This window comes from Narcine bancroftii, chromosome 7 (assembly GCF_036971445.1).
Source record: "Narcine bancroftii isolate sNarBan1 chromosome 7, sNarBan1.hap1, whole genome shotgun sequence".
NCBI lineage: Eukaryota > Metazoa > Chordata > Chondrichthyes > Torpediniformes > Narcinidae > Narcine > Narcine bancroftii.
Genome location: NC_091475.1, coordinates 72,102,049 through 72,122,934, shown reverse-complemented (window position 1 = coordinate 72,122,934; position 20,886 = coordinate 72,102,049). Strand labels below are relative to the sequence as shown.

The 20,886-nt window shown below is 41.5% G+C and overlaps 1 long non-coding RNA gene across 1 annotated transcript in view; it reads right to left on the bottom strand.

Moving 5' to 3' along the window:
- Positions 1-19,418: 19,418 nt before the first annotated feature.
- LOC138739875 (uncharacterized) overlaps positions 19,419-20,886 on the bottom strand; it is an 86,668-nt gene continuing 85,200 nt past the window's right edge. The window contains exon 3 of the long non-coding RNA XR_011342511.1: positions 19,419-19,690. This is a non-coding gene — a long non-coding RNA (uncharacterized lncRNA). The remainder of the gene's footprint in view (positions 19,691-20,886) is intronic.

The following is a 20,886-nucleotide window of genomic DNA, read 5'->3' as shown; positions in this document are numbered from 1 at the left end:
CATTCTTTTATAAATTATTTCATATTTGTGCCTTCTTCATCTTCCTTTAGGCCCACAATCTTTATATTGTTTTGCCTAATATAGTTTTCCATTATATCCATCTTCTGAGCTAACAATTCCTGTGACACTTTAACTTTTTTTGTCACTTTCTTCCAATTTTCTTCTTAAATCGTTCACTTCCATTTCTACAGCCGTTTCTCGTTCTTCTACATTTTCTAATCTTTTCCCTATTTCTGTCACTTTTTCTTCTGTACTTTTCATTTTTCTTTTCATTTCACTAAATTCTAATGCCAACCATTCTTTTAATGCTCTCATTTGTTCTTGAAATTCTTAAAATCTCTATACTGTCCATCTATTTTACCTTGTATTCCTTTGTGCAGAGCTTGGTCGTCGTCGTCGTCGTCCTCGCCCTTGTCGTCGTCGTCGTCTTCTTCTTCTTCTTCTTCTTCTTCTTCTTCTTCTTCTTCTTCTTCTTCTTCTTCTTCTTCTTCTTCTTCTTCTCCTTCTTCTTCTTCTTCTTCTTCTTCTTCTCCTCCTGTGTTTGTGTCTTCTACTTCTCTTCCTTGTATCTGTGTCTCTTCTGATCTTCTTGTTGAGCTGCTTGCCTCAGTTTGCTGGGTGTTTTTTGCATAGCTTCTTGCTGTTGGTTCTCTTCTTCTGGGCTAGTTATCTGTTGGGCTTCCTGTTGCTGTTTTTCTTTCCTATCACTCCCTTTCCTGTCGCTTTCCTCTTCTTCCAGCTGAGAGCCCTGCTGTCGGACATCTCGGAGCTGGTCGCGCTGTGTAAGTTCACTCCTCAGCTGGGTCCGACTCTGCAGGATGCCACTAACCTCGGGGAGTGGGCTCCTCTCTCCACAGTTGTTCCCTGCCTCTTCATGCAGGTAAGGCCTTCTCCTTTCTCTTCCAGCGTCTTTTCTTCTTTTTTTCCCCGTTGTTTTTGCTTTCTCCTTCTTGTGTGCCAATTTCTTTCTTTTCTACACACCTTTATCTTTTATTTGTTGTGTTTTCTTCACTTTATATCTTCTTTTCTGGAGAGGGCTGGTATTTTCCAACCAGCCACTACTCCATCACGTGACTCCTCTCATAAAATAGAAGTTCTTTGGCCTTAATTCTGATTGGCAGGATGTGATGAGCCCTTATCCCTGGCCTAATGTTTCATCTAATTAATATGCAACATTTGTCTTTATGCGAATGGCTTCATAGAAGTTCTCTTAGAACAGTGATTCTCAACCTTTTTCTTTCCACTCACATACCACTTGAAGTAATCCCTGTACCATAGGTGCTCTGTGATTAGTAAGGAATTGCTTAAGGTGGGATGTGGGGTGGAAAGAAAAACCTTGAAAACCACTCTTTTAATCGTTCCTAATTGACTCCAAAGTAAATGGGCCAATGACAATTTTTCTCAAGCAAAATATTTCAGTTACAATTGGGTCTAGAATAGTGATTCTCAGCCTTTCCTTCCCACCCCCACATTCCACCTTACTGATGACATAGGGAATACATAAAGTGGTATGTGAGTGGAAAGAAAAAGGTTGAGAACCATTGTCTTAGACATATTAACACTGGAGATTATGGTTTCAGATTGAATGGCTGACAATTAAAATGTGAGCAAGAAATTTCTTTGTTCAATAGGTCTGAGAAATCTGAGAGTCTGAAGATCTATGAATATTCATCATTAGTCTATTTGACACTGGAGTTTTGGCACCAAAAAGGAAATTATGGGAACCTGGAATAGATCTATAAAGTGAAGCTGAGATAGAAGATCACCTGACAAAGTCCATTCCAGATTTCATCCATTTACTTTTGCTTACATTCTTGAACCCCTATTCCTACAAACTAAACTTTGTACAAACAAGCACAACGGTTTTCAACTCCTAACTGTAGAAGGTCAGGGAGTGGTAGCTTACGGTGAACAAACTACTTATATTCAAAGCGCTCAGGAGTTCGATGCTCTGTTTCCACATTGTGACAGAGTATATAGAAATATTTTTGGGAGATAAATTGTGAGAGGTTAGAGTAGGTTACATACAAACACTTTAAAGCAGATCTTATTTGAAATACTGGAGACTTCATGTTCACAGTGACTTTACAGAAACATTAAAGAATGCCTAAAGGAGGCTTCACAAGTCTCCTGTTGTGGAATAAATGGACTATTGTCTTTAAAGCAACAGAGGAGACATAGTGTCTCCTCAGAGCTTTGAAGAGTGCTCTGAGAGGTCACTGATGGGTTTTTGTTTACCTAAAAGCAGCAGGTGAGTGGAAAGGCTGGCTCCTATTATTTGCTGGAGAAGGTCGTGTTGTTTTGCAAGCAGAGAGGGTCAAACAGGCCTCAGTCTCAGTGTGTGTGTTTGAGAGAGAGAGAGAGAGAGAGAGAGAGAGAGAGAGAGAGAGAGAGAGCCTGGGTTTCAGCGAGCAAGAGCAGCTGGAATTGAAACAGAAGCCCCAGTGTGGAAGATGGCCTAGTCAGCTCTTGTGGTTCATGCAAGAGGAGAGGACTGGCTGTCTAATGTTTCACTTGGAATAAGAGAAATGAAAATGGACTCTGTGGTGACGTGAAAGAAAGAGGTTATCATCTGGAGAACAGTGAAGGGGCAAGTTTTGTCAGCAAGACACTGAGGTGAATGATGGAAGTACTTCAGTTGTGATGTCCTGGAACAACACATATCTCTTTCTGAAAACCAACAAGAACCTTCCTGAATGCTAACCATTTACCTTTCAAGCACCAAAGCCTGGTGAACTTTATGCATGTTAAATTCTGTGCACAGTATAAGAATTGCCTGCAACCAGTGAACTTGGAGGAATGAGAAGTGAGATTGCACTGTGAACCAAATAACTTTTCTGAACTTACACACACACATTACATACATGTGTGCTTAGAATTAGAAGGGAGTTAAGTTAGGTAAAGTAAGTTAATAGCGATAAGTTAAAGTGTAATTCTGTTTTCATGTTTAAAGATAATTAAAAGCAACTTCTATTTAAATAATCTTTTGTCTTGGTGAATATTTTTTGCTGCTGGGTTTTGGGGTCCTTTGGGCTCATAACATTATCATTAACTCATTTCCCAGAAGGCACTGAATGACATGAAACATTCTTTAATGTTTCATTTTGGAAGCTGCTTGGTTATCAAAAATAAAGTGAAATATTTGAAAAGATTCATTGATTTTTATGCATTACGTCATATCTGTGAAATGAAGAAAGTTGAGAACTTACAACAAATAGAGAAGGTTAAACACCTATCTAAAATGTGAGGTCTGTAGCTGATGCAAAATGCACAATATACCTTGAACCCTCCTTCCAATGACACAAATGTAGGAAATAGAGTTCACAGAAATAAATCACAATATTTAAAATTAAAACAGAGGACAAACTTTTATCCTCATGACTTCTACATTATATATGGTTCAATCTTTGCCCATGAAAGGTGAGTGCTGTGAACCAATTAGTACAAAGGTCCAAGGTTCAAAGGTTCTTTTTATTGTCAGCGCCCAAGGCCCTTTGGGAAAATTTCTTGCCCTGAGTGCTCTCTCGAATCCCAGTTTTGATACTTGGCTTCCAAGAGCCAGACTCCAGCATCCCGCAGCCCTTGTGAGTCCTTCCCCAGCAAGTTGCCAGCATCCTCACAGCCTTTGTGGTCACTGTTCCTGCAGGGTTGTCTCCCAGGCCTCTCATTCTCAACAGATGGGGGCAGGAGGTGGGGTGTCTCCCCTTTTCTGGTCCCCTGCACGAGTCTGCTGCTTCCCTAGAGTGCAACAAACTCCACATGCTATGCTGCCCAGAACATGTGTACATACCCAGTGGTCGGAGGACTTTAGAAAATGCACTCAGTTCCTTTAACAGGATGTTTAAAGCCTGTACAGGGTCATCTGTATTAGGACTGGATGGTAGGACCCTGCAGAGCAGCACTTTGTCTCCACTCCCAACTCTCCCAGGTCCACACCAGCAGCAGTGCTGCTGTTCCACCAGCTCTGGCAGCTCCACTATCTTTTTTGAGAAGTAAGGCATGGATGAATTGCATGTGAAGATGAGGTTTCATGACCAAGGGTGGGAAAAGTGCAGCTTGCATCCACTGGTTTAGAAGAGTGAGAAGGGACGATTAGGTGGCCAGGTTGGCATAGCAGTTAGCGCAACACTATTACAGCTCTAGCGATCGGGAACGGGGTTCAAATTCCATGCTGTCTCCCCATGTCTGAATGGGCTTTCCCCGTGAGCTCTGATTTCCTCCCTGTAGAGCGCGTCGAAAGAACCAAAGACTTGTTGATCCAAACCAAGGCTTTTAATAACTAAAAGACTGGAGCATATCACAAGTAGGTCGACCAGTCCAGAATGACCTGGTCTGGCTAGGAGCAATCCTTTAAGACCTGCCAGTAGGAGTGGCTACACTCTCAGCCAATGACAGTCATCCTACACTACAATCTGTACATCTGTACATATACACATTGGTGATAGAATCTGTACTATCACACTCCCGCAGTTCAAAACGTACCAGGGGTGTAGGTTAATGGGGTGAAAATTGGGCAAAACAAACTCGTGGGCCGGAAGGGCAGTACCGTGCTATATGTCTAAATTTAATTAAAATTAGAAGAGTGAACATTCCGAAGATTCTTAACAGGCTGGATGTGGGAAGTCAATGTTTAAAAATAAGGGTAAAGATGAGGGCATTTTTTTTGTCTTTCAGAGTTGTGAGTCATAGAATCACAGAGTCAGATAGTATGGAAGAGGCCTTTCAGCCCAACATATCCCTGCCAACCAATATGGCATTCTGGCTAGTCACATTGGTCTGCATTAGGTCTGTGCATTTCAAAATCCTTCCTATCAAAGAGATGTCCCCATTTCTTTTGCATTCCAAATATTGTTCTTACTTTTATAGCTTCCCCTAATAGCTGGTTCCAAATGTGGACTATCCTCTGAATGGAAATATTTTCCTAGGCCTTTCTTAAATCACTCTTTTTAGGGAAAGAGTCATTGGAATACTTTCCTTGAAAAGGTCAGGATAGAAAGCTCCTTGATGAGTAAGTTCGGAGAGGGAGAGAGATGAAAAGTCATTCTGGGTAAACAGAAATATTACATTTAAAATTTAGACATACAGCTCAGTAACAGGCCATTTCAGCCCACGAGTCAATTTACGCCCAATTAATCTACATGACCACAGCACGGTTGACAAAGCCATTAACACAATGCTCTTACACCGCCAGTGACCGGGAGCAGGGTTCAAATCCCTCGCTGTCTGTAAGGAGTTTGTACACCCTCCCCGTGTCTGTGTGTGTTTTCCCCGGGGGAGCTCTGTTTTCTCATCCCGTTCGAAACGTACTGGGCGTTGTCAGTCAATTGGGTGTAAATTGTGCAGCGAAATGGCGTATATGTTTACATTTAATTTTTTTAAAAAATGAAATTGAATTTCCCATCAGGTCCACTATAATCTTATCAGATGGCAAAGAAACCTGGAGAGACTGGATAATCTACCAGTTCCTTATTCATATGACACACTTAAATTTTAAGATGTTCTGTTCATTATGAAGTATTCTAAAATGAAGTTGAAATATTCAGGATCAGACCAATTTATTATGTTCAAAATATGCAAATTAGTGATTTGAGAGTGCTCTTATCTTGGGCCTATAAAGATAAGGCCAGTAGTGGGCATTTATGTGTATGTTTTTTCACAATATTGGAGACTTCCTTGGGGCTCCATAGTCAGAAAAGTGCACTTGAGGAGCAACATTTAAATAAATACATCAGAGTATTTTTTTAGAGAGAAACAGGATAAATAGGAAATCAAAAGGGTCAAATTTATCTGTTGCCAAGGAATCCACAAGCTGTCAAATGTAGATGATGCAGTATTCACTAATTTAGATCTTATTCTTACCCTAACAAATGCTGTGTGTTGTGATGCCAGTCTATTTAGTATGCAACTCTTCCCTTTGGTATGTACCCAAAGCAGTCAAATTTTATTCACGTATATAAATTAATAAAATCCAGGCATTCTTTTTGTTATCTCACACCCACTTATGCATTGCTTGAATTATTTGCTATGTGTTGTTTAATATAAGTACTAATTCTGCTATGAAATCAATATTATTTAATATTCCTACTTAGGGATGGACTTATCAAACAAAATCAATAGAATAAAATAAGAAAGAGGCAAATAGAATAGAAGAGGGTCCAAGTATCAGGAAACTTCATTACTTTTATTTATCTTTGTGGCAACTTCTATTGTACAAACAGCTGCTTTGGATAAATATGTTACCTGATATGAGTATCATAAATAATGATTCTGAGCCACAGACTCATGAAAGCATGAAATCATTTGGATTTTGCTTTCCTTCTGATTTAATACAGTGAACTAATATTGAAGGTGCAGTTTAATGCCAACAAGACTATATGTTTTTATTTTATTGACAAGAGGGAAGGTTTGGTAGAATACGACTTAATTTTAAAAAAATTTAGACATACAGCACAGTTACAGGCCATTTCAGCCCACATCTCCATGGTGCCCAATTGCACCCAGTTAACCTACAACTCCTGGTACATTTCGAACGGAGCACCTGGGGAAAACTCATGCAGACGTGGGGAGGGCTCCTTACAGAGAGAGTGGGATCTGAGCCCCTGTCCCGATCGCTGACGCTGTGACAGCATTGTGCTAACCACTATGTGAACCATGCTTCCCTGAAATTACCAGGGCTAATTTTGTATTTCGAAAGGTAATTCCTTACCTTCTGAAAAATACATCCTGTATGTACTTGTTGAATCTTCTAAACCATTTTTAATGATAAATTTATGGGGTTGACTATAACATGGATACTACTTTTGAGGAGCTGAAATTCACACTCGCATCCAAAATAGTAGCAGAAGTCCAAATGATCTCTAAATAAATAAGGAACAAGAACAATGAATTAAACTAATAATACAGATTTTGGACATCAAATCACATGTCCCACCACATAACAAAACCATAAGATACTGTGATTGAAGTAAAAACACAAAGCATTGGGGCAGTGAGAAGAAAGGGAAAGTTCAAAGGAGATGGGGTTTGAGTAGGGAGAGGTGAGAGGGGATAGGGAAGTGGAAGGAGTGGTGGTGGGGGTGGTGAGCCTGTGGGATCCAGCCTTACAGAGGCTGAGGTTGGTGTGGGAACTGGAGAGGGAGTTGGCATGGAGGCTGGTACAGGGGAAAGCCAGCACCAAAGTCTGTACCTGCATCATCGGGGGTGTCGGGAGCTCTGGACCATGGGTGGCGGGAACTGGGTGGGAAATCTGTGGCTCAGGCATCGGCAGGTCCGGCCTGCAGGCAGCCGGGGCCTAGGAGAGAGCCATTGGTTGGTCAAACCTCCGTGCGGCAGGTGAAAGACTAAGGTCGACTTTTACAGGAATTTCGTATGACTTTTACATGAGATTGACTTTTACAGAAGTAAATACGGTATATTGGTCCATTAAACAATTAATCTAATTTCTCTCAGCTTTGCAAATTTATCGTTCATCGTACATGCAATCTTAAACATAGCAACATTTCAAAATTTGATTACATTTTCAGTATTTAGTGCAGTGTTAAACCCCAACCAACCAATTTTCCCCTGCAACTGCTGCAATCGTGTCTGCCTGTCCCGCATCGGACTTGTCAGCCACAAACGAGCCTGCAGCTGACGTGGACATTTACCCCCTCCATAAATCTTCGTCCGCGAAGCCAAGCCAAAGAAAGAAAAGAAGAAACCAGTGAAATCAGTTCAACAGATAAGACTCTATTTACGCATCAGCCTGAGGAAATTCATCATGTCCCTGATGTTTTTTTTACTAACTTTTACAGATAACCATAGAAACAATCTGATCTGGATACATCAGAGCTTGGTGAAGGAACTGCCCTTGCTAAGGCCTTAAGACATTGCAGAGAGTTGTAAATATATCTCAGGCCTTAACGCTGATCTCACTCACCTCCATCTATTCTGTCCATACCCCCTGCTGTCTCAGGACAATGGCTAACAGATTTAAGGACCCATCACACTCTGGTCAGATTCTCTTCCCTTCACATGCGGTTCATGTGGTTAAAACACGAACCTCCAGATTCAAGGACCATTTCTTTTCTGCCATTATCAGACCAAAATAAATTTCTCACTGGCAAAACATAGTGTCCTTGCACCACTTTTTAATATAATTTTCTCTATACTCTATATTTCTTGACTTATTGTCGCAATTTTTCATTCATTGTCAATGTTTTAAATTTAAATGTAATTTTTAAAAAAGATTAGATATACAGCACAGTCACAGGCCATTTTGGCCCATGAGCCCATACTGCCCAATTACAATTAACCTATATCCCTGTGAGAGATGAGTAAAACTAATATAAAAATATGAGAGATGAAAAAGCTAGTATGGGTATGTGTGTAATGAATAAAGCCAGTATGAATAGGATAAGGGTAGATAATAGAATGTAGGAAGTAAAGTTAGTCTGAATAGGATAAGGGTCTTCTAGCCTTGGACAGAATTAGCAAGTTCTGCATATAAGAGTTAGTAAGCCCTGAGGGTTGGGAAGGTGTGAATAAGGACAAAGGCAGGTTTGTCAATAAGGACAATAAGGACAATGACATGATGGGACACAGACAGGATACCCCCTGGTCCTCCAAGTTCACAGAAACAGCACGTAGGCAGACAGGATTGCCTAATGCCAAACTCATCCAGGAGGCAGAAGAATGTAAGGGGGAGGGTACTTCTATACTGAAATAAACTGCATAAAAGTTGGGTGAGCCTCAGTGTGTGTGTGTATTCCCAGGGTAAGGGGAAGCACCCAACTTTGCATTGTTGTATAATAAATGTTCTTTGTTCTCAATTTTTGGCTCGAGCAATTTCTGTGAAGGTACTCCTGTTTCTAACAAATGGGGGCTCATCCGGGATCCCACTCCCTCCACTGACAGAGTGCCCGACGACGAGGGTAGGTGCACCCCGGCTGATTCTGCTGGACTCACGGACGACGGGTGACTGGTCAGTGGATGAAGCGAATGATATCCGAGAAGAGACATTGAGAACAAACGACGGGAGGACATGAAGGAAATAGCTACTGGATCCCGGTAAGAGGAATTTTACTTACCTATCAGTATGAGAGGTGTGAGTAGCAAGGGAAATAGTCCTAAGGAAGGACGGGATGATCAGATAACTAAGCAAAGTCTGTTAGGATTAATGCTATCTGATTGGGGTGCAGGGAGAACCCGCGGGAAAGACAAACAGACCATGGTCAGGTATTGCTGTCTGGAATGGGTTAAAAACCCAATAAAAGGGAATTCGGTATATTGGCCAAAGTTCGGATCCGATGAGGACTGGATGTGTCAGGCATTGAACATCTGGCTCTATCAAAATCAAAGAGATAATATTGAGAGCAGAGAATATGCAGCCTGCTGGCCAGTGGATCGGTTGATCAACTGGTTTTGAATGAAAAGGAATGTAAGGACAAGAAGGATGAGGAACCTTTTGTCCCTGAAACACAAGGATGGGATGTGTTACATTTCCTTCCTCCACATTATGCTCCTCCTATGCCGGCTCCTATCTTTCCCCTCTCTCCTATGCTCTACCCTTCTTCACCTTCCCCTCCTCCCCCACAGCTAAAGAAAGGAGAAGAAAGTAGGGGTGGTATGATGACCCGTTCACAAAGTACTAGATTACCATCTCTATTGACAAGAGAGGGAGGAGACTTTGATTCAGAACAGTGTGAGACCCTCCGGGAGGGAAGGGCAGAACCCTTTGATTCATTTCCCGGAAAGCAAGAACCTAGACATTATAAGACAGAAATTAACTGGATGAGACCTCTACGGGAAGTTCCCGTGGGAGGGTGTCTCGGTTTCATAAATGTGCCCCTGACTAGTACGGTGCGTAACTTTAAGAGAGAAATAACCTCCCTGATAGAGGATCCTCAGGGATGTGCTGAACAATTAGATAAATTTTTGGGACCAAATATATATACATGGGATGAGTTAACATCGATCTTTAGGGCTCTGTTCACTTTGGATGAACGTGGAATGATTCGCCAGGCAGGGATTAGAGTCTGGGATAGGGAACACCAAGGGGGACCAGAGGCGAAACCTGGGGAACTTAAATTCCCCCTGGAAAAACCAAATTGGGATAAGAATACTAATGATGGTCGCACATTAATGGAGGAATATTGGGTTAATCTGATAAAAGGAATCAAGAAATCTGTTCCAAAGGGACAGAATTTTAAGAAAGCATTTGAGGTCCCAAGGTCCCGAGGAGACCCCCTCTGCATTTCTGAATAGATTGCGTATGGCCATACAGCAATATGGGGGTCTGGATATAGAATCCCCAGTGGGTGAACAATTAGTATTAACAGGCTTCGTTACAAATTCAGCCCCAGACAATAGAAGGAAATTGCAGAAGACTGAACAGGGAATAAAAAATCGCACAAAGGGCATACGTCCAGAGGTCTGAGGATAAACAGAAAGGAAAGGCTAAGATTTTGATGCAAGCAGTCAAGGAAGTCGAAAAAGGAACAGCAAGGAAAGGATAGGGGCTGTGTGCCAGCTCCTGGACATTGGGAGGAGCACTGGGAGTGGGAGAGTAGAGACCAGAGCAGGGGCAAGGGTGGAGGGGAATTCCGGGGATGACGACCATTCCCGGGACCTTGTGGTAATCCCGGTAGGAATTGGGAAACAGGAGCATTAGTTTGCTACCATTGTGAAAAGGAGGGACATTTTAAGAGAGATTGCCCAATGCGAGCCAGGGAGACGCGATTTTACGCCCTGATGGAAGCAGATTATGAATAGGGGGGTCACGGTTCTCAGTTCATACACACCGTGGGGCTGCACGGAGAACCATTGGTAAATTTAAGCATAGGACCCCACAGTGACAAGATGACCTTTTTAGTAGATTCTGGGGCAGCCCGGTCTAGTATTTTACAACCACCCGAGGGTGTTAAGATAGAGGGGACAGTGATGATTTCGGGAGTAGGAGGAAGAGATTTTACGGTCCCTGTATTAAGGGATGTAAGAATACAAATGGGAGAGAAGATAGCAACAGAGGACATTCTACTAGTTCCCCAAGCTGGAGTTTGTTTGTTAGGACGAGATTTACAGGACCAAATGGCTATCGGCACCAGACCACAGGAATCAGGTATTGGGGTTCAATTGTATGTATTAACCGAGGAGGATCGTGAACTAATAAATCCTGGAGCATGGGCAAAAAGAGGCAATAGAGGAGTGTTAGATATTCCTCCCTTGCAAGTTACTTTAAAAGATCCTGAGCAAGTAGTTAGACGAAAGCAGTATCCAATTCCGACGGCTGACCGAAAAGGGCTGCAGCCAGTAATTAACCAGTTGGTGAAAAATGGTATACTCGAACCTTGTATGTCACTTTTTAATACCCCAATTTTGCCTGACCAGAAACCAGACGGTGTGGCCACCGGAGTACTAGCACAAGAGAGGGTAGGCTGTAGACAGCCAGTTGCTTTTCTGTCAAAAGTTTTAGACCCTGTTTGTCGTGGTTGGCCAGAATGTGTGCAAGCCATCGCAGCCATTGCTCTTTTAGTTGAGGAAGATTACGTTTGGTGCCCCGATGATAGTTCACACCCCTCACACAGTCCGCAATATTCTCTTACAACGTGCTGGAAGGTGGCTGACAGACTAGAATTTTAAAATATGAAGCGATCCTAATGGATAGGGATGATTTGATCCTGATTATGAATAAAGAACACAATCCAGCAGCTTTCTTGGTTTCTCCAAATTCTGACAATACCATAAATGATTTAGAGCATGTATGTTTAGAGGTAATTGATTTACAGACCAAAATTAGAGAGGATTTAAGTGATGAGCCTTTACAGGAGGGTGAAAGGTGGTTTATTGATGGATCTTCCCGTTGCATTGATGGCACTCATTAAAGCGGGTATAGTGTAGTGGATGGGAAGGAAGGAGTAGTGATTGAAGCCGGTTGCCTTCCTGGTCATTGGTCAGCACAATCTTGTGAATTGTATGCCCTCTGTAGAGCTCTCCAGGGTCTAGAGAACAAGGTGGGCACAATCTACACAGACTCAAAGTACGCTTTTGGTGTAGTGCACACCTTTTGGAAGATCTGGAAAGAGCAGGGAATGATAACTGGGAAAGGACAAAAGTTGATCCATGAAAACTTAATTGTCCAATCTCTAGATGCTCTTACATTACATGAGGAGATAGCTGTAGTTCATGTACGGGGCCATCAAAGTGGTGACAGTCCTGAAGCACAGGGGAACAGCCAGGCAGATGCAGCTGCCAAACAGGCTGTGCTCACGGAGAAAATAGACATGCAGCTGTTACTGCCCACCCCATATGAGGTTCAAAAAACTCCCATCTTTTCACGGGAAGAGGAGGTTTACATGAAGGACCAGGGAATGCGCCAAACTGCTGATGGGTTGTGGTGGATGGCAGAAGGATGCCAAGTGCTGAACAAAGCCTTGGCTCGGCAAATTATTGATCAACTCCACCGGCAGACACACTGGGGAACACAGGCACTTGTGGATACTTTTGTACGGTATTTTCATTGCTCGGGAATATACGCTATAGCCAAGCAAAGTACTCAGGATTGTCCAATCTGTCAGAGAGTAAATAAGAAAGTTATGCGCCAGGTAATGCCTGGCGGTCGCGATATAGCTGTACGCCCATTTCAACGGATACAAATTGACTTTACGGAATTACCTAAGATAGGGGTTTACAAATACCTCCTGGTGATGGTAGATCATTTCACACGATGGGTTGAAGCTTTCCCGACTCCTAATGATCGTGCCAGCACCATTATCAGGATACTACTAGAGTCTGTGATTCCTCGATATGGTATGATTCAAACCATTGACTCAGATCGAGGTACACATTTTACCTCTCAGGTATTCCAGGGTGTGTTGTAAAATACTGGGAATAGATTGGCAGCTACATACCCCATGGCACCCCCAGAGCTCAGGCCGTGTTGAACGAATGAATCAGATCTTGAAAAATCAGCTCACTCGACTTCATGAGGAAACTGGTCTCTCCTAGATTAAATGCTTACCTTTAGCTTTAATCAGGACTCGTACAGCCCCTCGTAAGGATCTTGCTGTCTCAGCACATGAGATGATGTTTGGTCTTCCTTACATGGGATTCCACATTAATACCCCTACCCTTGAGGCTAACGACCAGTACATATCCAAATATTTAAAGGGACTTTCTGCCTCTCTATACGAATTTAAACGGAAGGGTTTATTAGCTCAAAACCCACCCCTGGAGTATCCTATTCATTCTATTAAACCTGGTGATTGGGTATATGTAAAAGCATGGCAAGATCACCAACTAAAACCTGTCTGGGATGGCCCCTATTGTGTTCTTTTGATTACAGACACTGCCGTGAGAATGAAAGAAAAGGGATAGAGCCACATACAACGAATTAAATGAGCTGCTGATCCACGGACTAATGACATTGATAATCTACCCTCCACCTGGCGTACAGTCCCTCATCCTTCTGATCTAAAAGTTACACTACGTGGGGAAAAAGAGCTGTAATGCTATTTTTACGATTTATTGTTATGTTTACTTGTTGGTTCCCAATTTTTGGGAAATCACCAAATTGCTCATGATGTATTAAGTCCTCCTGGAACAGGGGCAGCAGAGGTGACAATTATTTACCTTTAGAATGTAGACAGGGCACAGATATCAAAATAGATGAATTTCTAACTAAAATTGAACTACCGAAATTACAAACAGAGGAGCAAAATAAATTAATAAAACCATTTCAAATAGAAGAAATACAGGAGATATTATAAAAACTACCGAACAATAAAACACCAGGAGAGGATGGACTCCTGATAGAATTCTATAAAACATTCAAAGAATTTATTAATTCCTCCTCTCCTGGAAGTAATGAACCAGACTGAAAAAACACAAAGCATACCAGATTCATGCAAAACAGCAATAATTACAGTAATACCAAAGATGGGGAAAGATCCACTAACACCAGCATCGTATAGACCAATATCTCTACTTAACACAGATTATAAGATAATAGCTAAACTATTATCAAACAGATTGGCCAACTGTGTACCAAAAATACTAAAACTAGACCAAACTGGATTTATTAAAAAAAAGACAAACAACAGACAATATCTGTAAATTCATTAACTTAATCCATGCAGTACAAGGAAATAAAACTCCAACAGTAGCGGTTGCTTTAGACGCAGAGAAAGCCTTTGACAGAGTAGAATGGAATTATTTATTCAAAGTACTACAAAAATTCAACCTACCAGAGAAATATATTAATTGGATTAAAGCATTATATAAGGGACCATTGGCGAAAGTGACAGTAAATGGATATATATCAAACCAATTTAAATTAAGCAGATCAACAAGGCTGGGATGTCCACTATCTCCCTCACTGTTCGCGTTAGCTATAGAACCACTAGCATAACTGATAAGAACAGAAAATAAAATACGAGTGATAAAAATAAAAGAAGGAATATAAAATCAGTCTATTTGCAGATGATGTTATAATATACTTAACAGAACCAGAAATATCAATAAAAGAATTACATAAGAAATTGAAGGAATATGGAAAAGTATCAGGGTACAAGATCAATGCAAATAAAAGTGAGGCAATGCCAATGAAAAATGCAGATTTCACAAAGTTTAAGGAAGAATCACCATTTAGATGGCAAACACAAGCAATTCGATACCTTGGTATACAACTAAATAATAATCTTGGCCATCTATATAAACTAAATTATCAGCCATTAATGAACAAATTACAAGACGACTTAGAGCACTGGAAAGACATACCACTAACACTGATAGGACGGATAAACTGTATTAAAATGAACATCTTCCCAAGGATACAATACCTATTTCAATCATTACCAATTAACCTAACAGAGAAATTCTTCAAGGAGTTAAAGAAAATAATAAGGAAATTCTTATGGAAAGGGGGGAAACCGAGGATAGCAGTAGATAAATTAACAGAATGGTAAAAACAAGGAGGCTTACAACTACCAAACTTTAAGAATTATTATAGAGCAGCTCAATTAAGATACCTATCAGATTTTTATCAAACAAGGGAAAAACCAGATTGGACCAGATTAAAGCTAGATAAAATAGGGGAGAAGATACCTGAGCATATACTATATAAGTGGGATGAAAAATTGGTGCAACATAGAAATTCACCAGTATTACACCATCTGCTCAACATTTGGAAGAAGATTCACGTAGAAAGGAATAAAATAAATTATCAACTACCAAAATTAATATTGACACAAAATCAACTAATCCCTTTCACAATAAATAACCTTTCCTTCAGAGAATGGGAGAGAAAAGTGATCAAAAGAATAGAAAATTGTTTTTCGGGAAATAAATTATTAACTTTTGAACAAATGAAGGACAAATATAACTAACGATACAATGTTTGCATACCACCAACTGAAAACCTACTTGAAGGACAAATTGGGAAACAGTCTGAGGTTACCAGAAGGAAGCAATTTTGAATATGTGATTACAGACACAATGATAATTTAAAAATTTATAACAAACATGTACATCAAACTGCAAGAAAAGGAGAACGAGGAAACAAACTGTAAACCTAAACAAAAATGGGAACAAGATCTAAACATAAAGATAAAGAATGAAACATGGGAAAAGCTATGCTCCGGAACCATGAGAAATACAATAAACACGAGGTTATGCATGATACAATATAATTGGTTACACAGACTATACATCACACCCCAAAAGTTAAATAAATGGGACCCAACAGTATCAGACAGATGTTTTCACTGTAAAAAGGAAACAGGAACAACAATACATGCAATATGGACATGTGAGAAAGTGGAAACATTTTGGGAAGATCTAAACCAGATATTAAATAAAATAGCAAAAAGCAATATACCAAAAAACCCAGAGATCTTCCTTCTAAGTAATATAAGAAACAAAGAATTTGGACTCAATTTGGATGGAGCACAGAAAAGATTTATTATGATAGCCCTAGCTGTAGCAAAAAAATGTATTATGTCAACCTGGAAATTAGAAGACAACTTGAGAATACAACAATGGTACATAGAAATAAATAAATGTATTCCATTAGAAAAAATAACATATAATTTAAGAAATAACATCACAATATTCGAACAAATATGGGAACCATACATGAAATACAATAGAGAAATCCTACCATGAACCTCCACCACCTAAAATGACAGAAGGAGAAGACAACAAAATTAACTGACTCAGTATATTAAAGTTAAAGATAAAAATTTCTTGTTTATTTTATTAAGTGACAACATTGTTTAATGGATTTAATGTATCTTATAGATTGAACTTAGAATAAATAGGAAGGGGGGAGAGGGAGGGTGGGAAGGGAGGGGGGAAAAGGGGAGAAAATGACACTGTATATATTCAAGAGAAAAATGTCTGTATGTATTTTGGTCAATATGGTTTATTGTGTAAAAAATAAAAAAATATTTTAAAAATTAAAAAAAAGAATGTAGACAGGGCGCAGGTATAGAGTATAGTCATAGTGGGGTATGGGTTAATATAGGATCCCAACATGGACCAGGGGAACAGAACAGCCCTAGGGGAGTAGATTTGATTTGCATTTTGGCCTCTACAGGTATTAAAAAGAGGAGTTTTAAAGAGATAGCACAAAGAAGATGGTGGGACAATGACAGACAGAATGTTAGTCAGGATTGTAGATGTAGCAGAGATAGAGTGAATACATATGCTAATGTTCACAGACAGGCTGCAACTCACAGCTTCAGTGCTACTTATGCTAATGGTCGCAGACAAGCTGCCACTCACAGGTTCTTCTTTGGCTTGGCTTCACGGACAAAGATTTATGGAGGGGTAAATGTCCACGTCAGCTGCAGGCTCGTTTGTGGCTGACAAGTCCGATGCGGGACAGGCAGACACGGTTGCAGCGGTTGCAGGGGAAAATTGGTTGGTTGGGGTTGGGTGTTGGGTTTTTCCTCCTTTGCCTTTTGTCAGTGAGGTGGGCTCTGCGGTCTTCTTCAAAGGAGGTTGCTGCCCGCCGAACTGTGAGGCGCCAAGATGTACGGTTTGAGGCGATATCAGCCCACTGGCGGTGGTCAATGTGGCAGGCACCAAGAGATTTCTTTAGGCAGTTCTTGTACCTCTTCTTTGGTGCACCTCTGTCACGGTGGCCAGTGGAGAGCTCTCCATATAACACGATCTTGGGAAGGCGATGGTCCTCCATTCTGGAGACGTGACCCACCCAGCGCAGCTGGATCTTCAGCAGCATGGACTCGATGCTGTCGGCCTCTGCCATCTCGAGTACTTAGATGTTAGGGATGAAGTCGCTCCAATGAATGTTGAGGATGGAGCGGAGACAACGCTGGTGGAAGCGTTCTAAGTGACAAGAAACACCCCTCCCCAACTTGGTCTCCTGTAAATCATCCTTTGGGTCACACAGACATTCGGAATGTTAAGAACCACCACTGTAAGGGGGTTCCAGTTGTAAACAACGTAAGCTGCTCCAGAACACCACAGCTGCTTGGCATTTAAATCGTTTAATCAGACTCCAGGCAGCCTTGGAGATCATCACCAATCAAGCAGCGATGGCCCTGAATTTATGGGCTGAAGAAAGACAACAGATACGAGCCACAGTTCAACAAAACCGCCTGGCTCTCGTTTATTCGTTGGCTGCTGAAGGCAGCGTTTGTGAAAGACTGGTTAATGACAATGCTCACAACGGTCAGGCGGTTAAAGACACTTCTTCAGGAGTTCGAAAATCTTCCCATGCCCATGTTCAGACTTGGCAACATTGGTCCGGTGTGGGATGGACTAGACTTTTTATTGGTAATTGGAGTCTGATACCCACAGCCTTTATTGCAGCTGGACTCGCTATTCTGGCCAATATGGTGCTCCCCTGCCTAAAGACTTGTGTGCAGTATTTAATTCAACGGACCCCTCGTCAGATCACTATAACGCAAAGGATGTATGTTTCCCAAATTCTGTCTGATGATGCTGAGACTGCAGTTCATTTACTGACTCGCTGGGAAAAAGACAAAGTTTACAAGTAATACATTCCAGTTGAGAATTCACGAAGCATAGCTAAAAGAAAAGTGAGGATTTTGAGAGATGAGTAAAACTAATATAAAAATATGAGAGATGAAAAAGCTAGTATGGATATATGTGTAATAAATAAAGCCAGTATGAATAGGAATAGGGTAGATAATAGAATGTAGGAAGTAAAGTTAGTCTGAATAAGATAAGGGTCTTCTAGCCTTAGACAGAGTCAGCAAGTTCCGCATATGTAATTAGTAAGCCTTGGACAGAATTAGTAAACCCTGAGGGTTGGGAAGGTGTGAATAAGGACAAAGGCAGGTTTGTCAATAAGGACAATAAGGACAATGACATGATGGGACACAGACAGGATACCCCCTGGTCCTCCAAGTTCACAGAAACAGCACGAAGGCAGACAGGATTGCCTAATGCCAAACTCATCCAGGAGGCAGAAGAATGTAAGGGGGAGGGTACTTCTATACTGAAATAAACTGTATAAAAGTTGGATGAGCCCCAGTGTGTGTGTGTATTCCCAGGGTAAGGGGAAGCACATTGTTGTATAATAAATGTTCTTTGTTCTCAATTTTTGACTCAAGCAATTTCTGTGAAGATACTTCTGTTTCTCACACCCCCGGTACATTTTGAACTGTGGGAGGAACGTCAAGTCAAGTCACGTTTATTTGTTGTTCATACCATAAAAATTGCAGTGTACAGTGATAAACAAGGTAGTGTTTCTCTGGACCGTGGAGCTGGTTATTTACATGAATAAATTACAATGAACCTTTTTATAAATAGCATATCACTTGTAAATATCATGTTACATATGCTAGCCATGTGCCCTCGGAGTTCAAAAGCCTCACACCTTGGGAAAAAAGTCTGTTTCACAATCTAGTCATGAGGGCCCAAACCTCTTCCCGGATGGCAGGAGCAAGGATAGATTGCGGGAGGGGTGTGTGGAGTCCTTCACAATATTTATTGCTTTCTGCAAATAACAGCCATTATAAATGTCTTTCATGGCAGGGAGAGACACCCCAATGATCTTCACTTTCCGCTACAGGGATCTGGGATGGTGCAGTTCCTGAACCAGGCAGTGATGCAATTACAAAGGATGCTCTCAATGCATCCCCTGTAGAATGAGGTGAAGGTGGAAGCTGAACTTTTCTCAACCTCCATAGGAAGTAAAGGGGTTGTTGGGCCTTCTTGGCAATGGATTGGGGGTCCAGGAGAGATTCTCTGCCTGTTGCACTTACTCTTAACTACCTTGACAGTGTCGATGGTCGGTGGAGAGTGATCTCCACCCCCCCCCTCCCGCCCCCCCGGGCTCTCCTGAAGTTATTGTCGGACTCTGGCTTTACCTTACTCTTAATTTAGTCTATGTGTGGTCTGCGTCCAGCGTGTTCTTTGAATGAAGTGATAGGAGAAGGTATTCGGTTCAACAGTCAATTTATTACACAGCACAAGAATAAAACTTAACAGAGCTCTGGGTCAGTCGTTAGTTCATAGGTCACCTGCACAGTGAGCTATTCCACAAGACTGACCCCTATTGTCCAGTTGGCTCAGTTTATATAGATCAACCTTATTATACAGAACAAAAGTTGTCTTCCTTTGCTAGATCTTTTTGCATAAGGGTTATCACAAGTCATCTCCTGTTTTGCAGATATCTGGGGTGTAGCACTCCCATCTTAATCCTCCAAGCCAGACTATCCTGTTGTGAGAGATGGGAAAATTGATCTAAAATTATGAACATGGAAGAAACTAAAATTCATCAGTTAATGGCTGTAACCAGTACAAACAGGATAAGCTTGGGGATTAGGATGCAGGAAAGCAGAGTCAGCACGATTAACATAAGAATCTTCTGTGTGACAAGAGCCACCATAAGACTAAGAAAAGGAATGGTAAGGTACAATAGAATGTAGGAAGTTGAGGTAGTCTGGATCAGATAAAGGTCTCCTCGCCCTAGATAGAAGTACCAAGTCCTACATATCTAATTAGCTAACCTTACACAGATTTATACATATGAAATTAGCCAACCCTAGATAGGATGAGTCAACTCTGCATACCAAGAGATTGTAGCCCCGAGAATCAGGAAGGTGTGAATAAGGACAATGACATGATGGGACACCCACAGGATACCCCCTGGTCCTCCAAGTGTACTGAAACTGCACGTAGGCAGGAAGGATTGTCTATGCCAAACCCATCCAGGGGGCAGCAGAATGTAAGGGGGAGGGCACTCTGATACTGAAATCGACTGTATAAAAGTTGGGTGAGCCCTAGTGTATGTGTGTATTCCCAGGGTAAGGGGAAGCACCCAACTTTGCATTGTTGTTATAATAAATGTTCTTTGTTCTCAATTTTTGTCTCGAGCAATTTCTTTAAAGGTACTTTAATTTCTAACAAATGGGGGCTCGTCCGGGATCACACTCCCTCCACTGACAGAGTGCCCCGACGACGAGAGTAGGTGCACCCCGGCTGATTCAGCTGGACTCACGGGCGACGGGTGGCTGGTCAGTGGAAGAAGCGAGTGATATCCGAGAAGATGCATTGAGAACAAACGACGGGAGGAAGCGCGCTAGAGCATTGCTACTGGAACTTGGTAAGAGGAATTTTACTTGCCTATAAGTATGGGAATAATGAGTAGCAAGGAAGAGAGTCCTGGTTCAGGATGTGAACACCAGATAGCTACGTACAGCCCGCTTGGGTTGATGTTATCTGAGTGGGGCACAGGAAGGACCCGTGGGAAAGACAAACTGACAATGGTCAGGTATTGTTGTATTGAATGGGTTAAACGCCCGGTTAAAGGGAGCTCCGTGTACTGGCCAAAGTTCGGATCCGAGGATGAATGGATGTGTCAAGCTTTGAACATCTGGCTCAATCAAAATCAGAGAGAGACAATGTTGAGAG